General features: G+C 40.7%; 1 long non-coding RNA gene across 1 annotated transcript; it reads right to left on the reverse strand.

Moving 5' to 3' along the window:
• Nucleotides 1–8,672: 8,672 nt before the first annotated feature.
• LOC115662318 (uncharacterized) lies at nucleotides 8,673–9,636 on the reverse strand. The gene is made up of 2 exons (XR_004003228.2): nucleotides 9,453–9,636; nucleotides 8,673–9,330 (listed from the first exon to the last, which is right to left on the reverse strand). It is a non-coding gene; the product is annotated as an uncharacterized LOC115662318 (long non-coding RNA).
• Between the last annotated feature and the right edge of the window lie 861 nt (nucleotides 9,637–10,497).

Below are 10,497 nucleotides of genomic sequence, written 5' to 3' on the forward strand. Positions count from 1 at the left end.
CGAGAACTGGAGAACCGGACCGGGTGGGTCTGGTTCGGTTCCAGGTTCCATGGAAAGAGGGTCCGATTCCCGGTTCCCCATTTTTAGGAACCGGCTGTTCCGGTTCCGGTTCCTAGTTCCTATAAGAACCGAATCCAGAACCTGGAACCGGAATCGGATCAGAACCGGGAATCGAAACCAAGAATCGCAACCGGGAATCAGATCCCTAAAGGTTAAAACATGAACTACATATTTAGTATTTAGAAACCCTAATTCCCAAATGCTCGCTTCTCCTCTTGAATCACCCGATTCTCCATCATCGTCCCTCCAAAGCTTCTGCCACGCTCCTCGTTCCCGCTTCTTCCACGCTCCTCGCTCCCGCTTCTGCCTCGCTCCTTGCCCTCGCTTCCGCTTCCGCTTCCACGGTTCTCTCCCACTTCTGCCTCGCTCCGCCTTCTTCGCCGCAGGTCCTGTGATCTCCCCATGCAGATTCGCTCCGATTATTCGAGCTCGCCGCCGTCTTCCTCCTTTGAAGCTCCGTCGCTCTGGTACGTAACGTCTTCGAACAACCCCTCGCCATTCACGCCTTCTCTCTTTGAATTCCCGCCATTGCTTCAGTTCATCTTTAGCATCGATTGATCGAATTCAGTCACGACGATCGTGCCTGAGCTGCGTGAAATATTGCTCTTGCGTGCACATTCATCTGGATTCATCGCCTAGTAGAAATGAGATGAGGAACGGCGATGAACGGATGACGAAGCTGTTCCGAACTCGAAATTCTAGTCATTCGGTTTCGATATTCAGTTAAGATCACACTCTTGCGTGCGATCGGAAAATGTAGGAAGCGACTGCGTTGTTCTCTGCTTCGATTTTAGTGACGGCGTGTTTGATTTTGTGTAGAGTTGTTGTTGATGGATCACTGTTATATAAGGAGAAATTGCGCTTTTAACGGATACGTCTGAATCTGTGGTGTGTGTGCGCTTATCGAGTGCGTACTTGTGCTCGTGAGTTGCTTGATTGCTTGCTCTGAGGAAGTGCTCTCTTTTTCTTATATTTTCATGTGGAAGTGTTAATGTCGACAGTTTAAGTTGTTTTCGTAGAGCATGAGAATTGGGGTTTAGAGTTCTTATTAGGAACTTAGACAGAATCAAAATGGATTGGTAAGGGGGATGACTAAGTTGATATCAATTTCTACATATGAAGCAATCAATTGAGTTTGTCTAATCGTTTGTAAACCACTCGTAATGTTATATACCCCCTTTTTTTTTGGTTATTTGGACCTAATCTTTGCAAAGAACAGAATATTGAGAAGAACACCGATCCTTATGTTATGCAGATGCTGGCAGATTATTTAGATAACCCTCTCTCCACATTTGGCTACTCTCGACCATTGAATGATTATTTAAGGAATAAGTTTAGTGCCTAGCCTCAAGTAATTTACGTTGTAGCATTCTTTGATGTTGAAGTAGCAAGTTTGGTATCACTCCTTTTGGACAGGTCGGTACTCCAGTTTGTATTCCACAGAGAGAGTTCATCGATATTGGTCGGATTGCCTCTATTGAAAACAATCATAAACCTGTTGATACTGCCAAGAAAGGCCAGAAGGTTGCCATTAGGGTACAGTTTTCTAACTTTGGGTTCTTGTTAATTTTGAAATCCTTTTATATCTATTGAATGTCGTATCAAGGAGTGGTTTAATTTTGGGAAGACAACAGTTTTTTTTTTGGGGGCCATGAAGAGTAACCGTGGAAACAACCTAAATCTGAATATGTGACTTCGGAGTATACACTTAAGCATCATGTAGTAGGCTGCAACTTTGGAATATGGCTGCTTGAGATTCAAATTGCATTTTCTTTTCTGCTGTATTGTTCTGTTCTCATGTCGTTTGATTGATTGTTCAAGTGCTCTCGGCTAATTTGTTCTCGTGTTGTTTGCTTGGCCAGTGTTGTTTGATTGACATATCAACTATCAAGAATTCAAGATAACATGTCAATGGAGGTTGAGGGATGTGAGGAGATGACTCCGATCACAGAATTTGAATTGTCGGGCGATGAAAATGAAGAAGAGCCATCCTCTACCACGAGTGCGACAAACAAGGTACTTGGTTCTCGTTGTCCTCCTTTTAATAAGAAATATACATCCGATTGCTGGAATCATTTTGCAAGAATCAAAGATGGGAATGGAAAAACATATAAGGTGAAGTGCATTCATTGTGGGTCTGAGTTAAAGTACAATGTTGCTCATGGTACTTCCGCAATGAGGAAGCACTTGAAAACATGTAAGAAGTTTCCTTGCAATGTTGATAAGAGGCAGAAATTCTTTGCACCGTGTAATGTAGACTTGGCTGGCAAGGCAGGGGGAGGTTCTAGTACTGGTAGTGTCTTATCGACATGGTCATTTAATCAAGAACGTCGTAGGCAAATGCTTGCTCGGTTCATCATAGTTGATGGACTACCCTTTTCCTTGGTTGAGCGTGTTGGATTTCGCGAATTTGTCACTGAGTTACATCCTCTCTTTAAATATTTGTCACATTTTACAGTGGCTAAAGATTGTATGAAGCTGTATTTTTGTGAAAGAACTTGTTTGAAGACTTACTTTGGTAAGATAAATTCTAGGATCGCACTCACGACCGATACATGGAGTTCCATTCAAAACCTGAATTATTTGTGTCTCATTGCACATTTTATTGATGAAAATTGGAAGTTGCATAAAAGAATCATCAATTTTGTGGTGATGCCTTGTCATAAGGTTTGGGAGATTGGGAGAATGGTAGAGAAATGCATCAACGAGTGGGGAATAGAAAAGAAGGTATCCATAATCACCGTGGATAATGCTAGTTCGAATGACATTGCAATTGGTTATTTGAAGGAAAAACTGTCAAGAGAAAAGTTGTTGATCTTAGATGGTAGTGTTTTACATATGAGGTGCACCGCTCATGTATTAAACTTGATTGTTAGAGATGGCTTAACTATGGTACAGGAATCTATTGCACGTATACAAAACTTGGTTAGGTATGTAAGGAGTTCTCCCATGAGAGCCAACACATTTAAATCTTGCATTGAGGGTGAAAAGATTACTTACAATGGTTCAGTTATTCTTAATGTCGTCACTAGATGGAACTCCACTTACTTCATGTTAGATACCACCATAAAATTTAGAAAAGCTTTTGAAAGGATATAAGAAGACGATTCAGCTTTTGCCAGTGAGCTTAACCATGATCTTCCTAAAGATGATGATTGGGAAAATGCCATTATTCTTTCGGAATTTCTAAAAATATTCTATGATGCCACCAATCGGATGTCGGGGAGTTCATATGTTACTTCAAATGATTATTTTGAAGGGATAGCTCTTTTGTATAAATATTTGAAAGATGCGGCGGATGCTTCGGATCCTAAGCTTCAAGCTATGGGTATGAAAATGAAAGAGAAATTTGACAAATACTATGGGAATTTGGATAAAGTAAACATGTTGGTGTTGATTGCGGTTGTGTTGGATCTGAGAGCCAAGTTGAGTTATGTGAATTTCTTGTATGGACAAATTTATGATGATGAATTGAAAGTTAATGAGATGCATTACAATGTGAAGGACGCATTGGAGCGTTTATATGAATTTTATGAACAATCTTCTCTTGCTTTAAGTGATCGAAATTTGGTGCCCAAAGTTTGAGTGCTAGTAGTAGTGATTCCAATGCTGATGCCGGTGGTAGTGAAGGTAACAAGATCAAGAAGAGTGACGCCCAAGCTTGGCGAAGAACCTTTATGTACTCGAACCAACAAGTGTGCAATGACAACAAATCTGAGCTTGATCAATATCTTGAAGAAAAAAATGAAAATATTCTTGATCTTGACCTTTTGATGTGGTGGAAGACTAGTGGCTCAAAATATAAAATCCTATCTTTGATGGCTCGAGATGTTTTGTCTATTCTCGTAACTACTGTTGCTTCGGAGTCGACTTTTAATACATCGGGTCGTGTGCTTGACGGCTTTCGAAGTTCTTTGACTCCCAAAGTAGTGAAAGCTTTGATTTGCACTCAAGATTGGTCGAGAGCCGTTCGTGTGCCGATTAATGTTGAAGAATGCATCGAAAATGCAGAAAAATTTGAGATGGGTAAGTAATGTTTATATCTTTATATATTGTAATTCCTTTTATATATCTAATAAGTGAATATTTTATTTAATCTTTCTTTTTTTTAGATATGGATTGTTTGAATGAGGAGATTATCGTCGGTAAATAGAGTTTACCAGTTGAAGCGGAATGAATATATGTGGTAGACTTTCTAATACTTATTTTATTTTACCAATAAATTGATATGGATTGTCTTAATACTTTGGTTGTCTTTGAAGGAGCAGCTAAGGTTGTGTTATTTGTGATTCTGCCAATTATTTGTGCGTGCCTTTTGTTGGAGATGGCGAATACTTCGGGGACCCTTGTTTCTCACACCGGGTACGCCCACGTGAGCTTAGGGAAACTGAAGTGTTGTCCGACGACATGTGACCCATGCGTGCGGAATGGGGGTTTGGGCAGCGCCGACACGGGTGCCCCCACTGCCCGGCCACGGGCGGGGGGTTCGGGGCGCGCTCGACGGGGTTCCACGCCCGGCTCACGGACGGCCGCCCCACTCGCCTGAGCGGGCGGGGCTCGTGCGCCCCTAAACCTCAAAGGGTTTGGGCTGGCCCGTATAGTGCGAGATTAAGAGATTTCATATAGGTTTAGGTTTTGGGCCCGTTTGGGGCATATATATATTTTGCTCGTTTTTCTTATCATTGTAACGAGTTGAGTGGCTGTAAACCGAAAACATAGTGAAATCTCTTTGCAGGACGTAGCCCTAATCGAGGGTGAACCTGGGTAAATTTGTGCATTGTCTATTTTTCTCTGATTTTCTGCGTGATCGTTCTGTTTCGGTTCTCGATACGTCCCTTCACCTTTGACCTCGTGGTTGTTTAAAGAAGGAAGAAATTTAATGCTGGAAGGGATACCGAAGAAGCTTTTGGTCTTTTGCTTTTGTGCTTTTGCAGCATGTATGGGAGAAAGATGAGATCAGATGTGAATGCTATTGAAATGAAGTAGGGCTTGGAGCCGTTTTTGAAAGAAAGGTGCCTAGTTTGAAAAGATTTGACAGCCAGTTTTCAATTTGAGAAAGCTATTCAAACTATAAAAGTCGCTCTAGGTAACATCAGCACTTTGCTTTAATCATCATCTCAATGTAATTTGGCTTTGGCAGAAGGACAAAACAAGAAAATCAATGGTGATGGACCACTTGGACTAAAAACAAGAGAAAATACAAAACCAAAAACAACTGTTATCCTTTTGAATTTGACAGCGGCAACTTGATTGCTAGAAATGTGAGGCTCATCGATGTCATTAGTCAAGATTTTTGTTCTATCTTTTGCTTTTTTGTTCATTCTTATTTAGTTACTTTGTATTAATAAGGGTGTGCGGATTTCATAGTGATACTATATTCGTCCTATTCGGAACCTATCAAGTAGAAAACAGGATTCATGCATGATGCTTCCTCCTCAATGTAAATGGTTCAAAAAAATTTGTTCAAAGGATTTTCTTTGGAAATATTTTTCTGTATGGCACGAATCCTGTTTTCTAATTGCTATGAAATTCGCAGTAAAATTTATATGAAGTTACCTATGAAAAACTCAAGTATAGGAATACATTTGCTTTGGATGTATTCACAGTGTAGCGGGAGTTTAAAAGGAATATATTAGAGCATGTGTCTTTGAGTCATTTCATTGGGAAAGTTCCATTCAGAGGAAGGTGATTTGGAGTGAAAGCGAGGCTGCTCTAGTTTTATATCATTACTTCGGCATACGGAGTTGGAGGTTCTTGGAGCAGTTGGCTCATCCTTTAAGCTTGAAATCCTTATAAGCATAATTGGAGGATCACCAGCCCTGGTCATGTGCTTATTCCATGTAAATTAACTTTTCTAGCTTCATCTTTACTGTTTCCTTTCAGTATTGCAAGTGGTGGAGGAGCTTGGAGGAGCAACTTACTTTGATGACCAAAAACAAAAACTTTTCTACTTTGGAGGAGCTTGGAGGGGAGTATGTTTTGTACTTTTTGTTGAGAAAAATGTGGCATCTTACTTTGGAATTTAAAGTTATATGTATTGCATCCCAACAATAGCTATTTATCATTCTATACCCTTTTTTTTAAGAAAAATGTGACTTTCAATAACTAGTCTTTTGTATTCTTTTTTATGAATGTTCATTTTCTTTTTGATTAACTAAAAATAAAATAAATAAAAAAGAACCTGTTGGAACCTGGAACCGACCCTGGAACCTGTAACAGGGTAGGTTCCAGATTTCAGGTTCCAACGGATAGGTTCTAGGTTCCAAAAAATGAGGAACCTGTACCCAAGGGTAGGTTCCAGATTCCAGGTGGAACCTGTGAGGAACCTGAAACCGCTCACCCTAATCAATTAGACGGACGAAATTAAAATTCATACGATCTTCAGAAAAAAAAAATTGTCACCCAGGAGCAAGGTGAGTCAGTGAAGCTCCAGAGGAGGAGGAGACCACCAACAGTGGAGCGAAGGTAGAAAAGTGTAGCTTGGTCAGAAGCGCGATTGGACCGGGCGAGGTTGGAGGTGAAGAGTGAGAGAAGGAGGAGGGCGGTGATAGTGGACATTGGTGATGGGGAGGAAAGAGTTTTGTGGGTGCTTTGGTGGGGAAGAAGAGACTAAGATGAAGAGCAACACGAGATGATGAAGTAGAAGAAGAACATGGGTTGGGGTGAGTATGGATTGAGTTTAAGTCCGGTCGGATATGAGTCACCAAAATTATATTACATAAATGGGCTAATATAGATCAGATCCATTTTTTACCCACTCAAGCCCGACCCAACCCACCCATTTAACAGGTCCAGACATCAGTGGTGGGGAGGAAAGAGTTTTGTTTGGGGCTTTGGTGGTAATGAAGAAACAAAGATGAAGAACTATGCAAGATGATGAAGAAGTAGAAGAACATGGGTTGGGTCGGGTTGGGCATGGATTGAGTCCTAGTTGAAATGGGTATGTGTTGCTAAGGTTGTATTACACAAAATGGGGCAATATGGATTAATTTTGGTTGGACCCTTTTTTTTGACCCACTCAATCCACACCCGACCACTCAAACCCAATTCGACCAAACTATTTGACAAGTCTTGACATTGGTGGTGGGGAGGAGAGAGTTTTGCGGGGGACATTAGTGGTGAAGAAGAGACAAAGATGAAGAGAGATGCGAGATGATGAAGAAGTAGAAGAACATCAGTCGGGTTAGGTATATGTTGAGTTCAGATTGGGTCGAGTATGGATTGTTAAACTATATTACGTAAAAATAGGTCAATTCAATTAAATTGATCTATTTAGATCGGACCCATTTTCGACCCGCCAAACCCGACTGGGACCACCTTCTGACAGGTCTATATGCTGAGCCCTGTGGAAGTATGTAGCTATCCGTGTTCTCCATGATTGAGTTAATTAATGTTTTGAGGCACCATTTGAATCTATACTAAGCTTAAGGCCCGCATGCAAGCTTGCCCGTTTATTGAAGGAAAACTACATTTCATTATATCAAAATGACAAGAAGTGAGCTATATGCCTATGTATGTACCTAATGAACCACTAAATCGAGCTAGAAATATTATCAAAATCACGGTCAGTCCACTCCCCACAATAACGTCCAGCAAGTATAGTCAGTACTCCGCCCACATAAATGGCATCCCAATGTATCAAGGTGGCTAAAGATGAACCACACACTTACATGCACCGAAGAACCATCAAACCAATCAACAAATGGCAATAAAAATCGTTCAAATTCATGCCTAAGAGAATTCACTGCAGCGTCCGACTCATCAAGCTCGCAAGATATACAAATTACCCACTCCAATAATACCCAAACATGTTCCAATAACTAGCAAATCCAGTATACATTGTCAACTTCTCATGGGTAATCAAAACCACACTGAAACGAGAATTAAACTAGCACATCTCATGATTGAAACAGCGAAGTCAGCAAAATCTAGAATAAAATCAGAACATTAAAGGCCAAAATTCATGATTATTTATTAAGTAATGGACTTGAAACATATCTTCCTGCAAATGTATATGGGGTCACGTGCTCAAGATGAGAACAAATTGAAGTCAAACGAAGATCATCGATGCTTGTACAGCAGGGCACATGTTTAATTTCAGTAAATTCAAGCATGACAACACGATCATCTCCCTCGAAAATTAACATGGATTCCTCACTCCAACTCATATGACCAAGAAAACACATAGACAAGTATTGGCGATTGTTGTTTGAACAACGAATGGATATGGACAGTAGGCATGAACATAAATCCAGCGAATTTAAGTCACAGACAGCACTTACAACCATGACTACAGCATGTTATTAACATACACAGCATTCATAGCCAAGAAATCGACATATTTTTGTACATGTACAGCAAGAACAACAATGAATCCAGTAAATTTGAGCCATGTAGAGTAAGACTAGACATATTAGCCTACGATGCGGTGGGTGTACAAATCCAACAAAGAGCACATCCTGAGATGAATATTGTGCAAATAAATGGCGACAACCGAGATAAACCACCATGTACTTGCACGAACATCACAAGCATGACATAAACGATACTCCAACGTGTCCATCGCATGTGAAGTGGAGTCTCAACCGAGCCCAAAACAGAGCAGCAGTTAGTATGCGAAAGAAAAACTACAACTCCAACAGATGAACAATGTACGGTTACAGAGGATTTCTCTACATTAACACCTTGACGATTATGATACATGTGCTTTGAACACCTCAAGCTCGAAAATAAATCCAGAGGCTCTCAGTTTAGAGGACAATTCAGCCACGCTCCCAAAGTAGTATTTAATTCACAGAGAACAAAGTAGACGGAAACACCAAGGGATTGAGTACTCTTCGCCATCAGATGAAGCATCAATTCGCAATATATGATCAGTACATTGAACAATAACATACAAATCACTCCTACGCAATCTCAAATTGATCGATTAATTCATCATCGTCATCTCTGAGGCAAAACGTTGAACAGGTGGTGAGCATGAACGATGAGGAGTTATCCAAACGGGAATTCCTATCAACTGGCGAGGGAATATAACATGAGAAACCCAGCTAAAAATTGCTAGAGAGGAATCGGCGAATCTGAGAGCAAATAATAGACAACTGAGATAACAATTTGTAGCTTTCGGCAAAAGGCAATACAGAACAATCGTATGATTCGCTCGGTCGGTGCGTGCGTTCTTGCTTCGCTCGGTTCCTCTGGCTCTCACGCGCGCACCAAGCTTCAGAGAGTGTGTTGTCGTTGTCGTTGTCGTTGTCGTTGTGAATTCTCCTGCGGAGCGTGAAATCGCGAGCTTAAAAGGAAAATCTCCAAATGCGTTCAGACGAGAGAGAGAAAGAGACACGAGAGAAGTTCGATTGCTGGTGATGAGCGTCGATGCTCCGCTCCGTTACGGCAGAGGCTGTGGTGGCCAGCGAGGGAGATTTGACGGCGGCCGTAACTGATCGGAGATGGTGGACGATCGAATTGATGGTGATGGAGCGGAAAGGAAGAGGCAATAGCTCCGGCGAATCGACTGCCGAGAGAGATACATCTCCGGTGAATGGAATGGGCTCGGCTTGGTCTTTTAAGAACCGCTGAATGAGATCGAAACTTTTTCTATGGTTTTTATTTTTATTTTTATTTTTTTTGGTCGAATGGTTGTTATTTCTATTCACTCATCAATTCTATGCTAACAAAAATTCAGGTGTCAAACATGAATTACATAATCGGAAATAAAAGTGGTAAGTCACCAAATAAAGATGGGTAATAGTTTCATACGATAAAGTGATGGTAAGAAAAATAAACAAAATCCGGTAATAAATAAGAGAAGTTAAACTTTTTAGTAGGAGACAAGACTTTAAAGAAAAAACAAATGAATGTCGAAAATCAACTTAAAAACAAAATTACTCGGTAACTTAATCATAGATAGAGGGTTGGAAAGTAAGATTAATGAAGTTGTGTGTAAACCATGCATGGACTGTTGAGGTTTGATGTCTTGTATTCTGTTATATGGAAAAGCTAAATATTTTAGGCTATGTGGGTAATTTTGTAATTTGTGCCATGTAGGGTTTCGCTATATATGTTTAGGGTGAAACAGGTTTCTAAAAAGAGAGGGAGGGAGTGAGAAAGAGCGGTTGTACACTTTTCTACGTTATTAGTGAAACAGATCTCATCTCCCCGTGGATATAGATAGGCGGAACATCTCCCCTGCTGAACCACATAAATTCTTGTGTTGTGCGAATTTCCATTACTTTCTTGCATCGTAGATAGGATCGAATTTAGATATTCGACAATTGGTATCGGAGCTTGGTTCGACAAGCTATCACGATGGCAGGAAAGGGTTCAAGTGTCAAGTACGACATCAAGAGGTTTAATGGAAAGAACAACTTCACTCTCTGGTGACGAAGAATGATGGATCTTCTGATTTAGCAGGGCCTGTCCAAAGTGTTGCTGGGG

The sequence above is a fragment of the Syzygium oleosum genome, unplaced genomic scaffold, assembly GCF_021117445.2.
Source record: "Syzygium oleosum isolate NSW1041296 unplaced genomic scaffold, Sole_v2.1 Sole_v2.20, whole genome shotgun sequence".
Lineage (NCBI taxonomy): Eukaryota > Viridiplantae > Streptophyta > Magnoliopsida > Myrtales > Myrtaceae > Syzygium > Syzygium oleosum.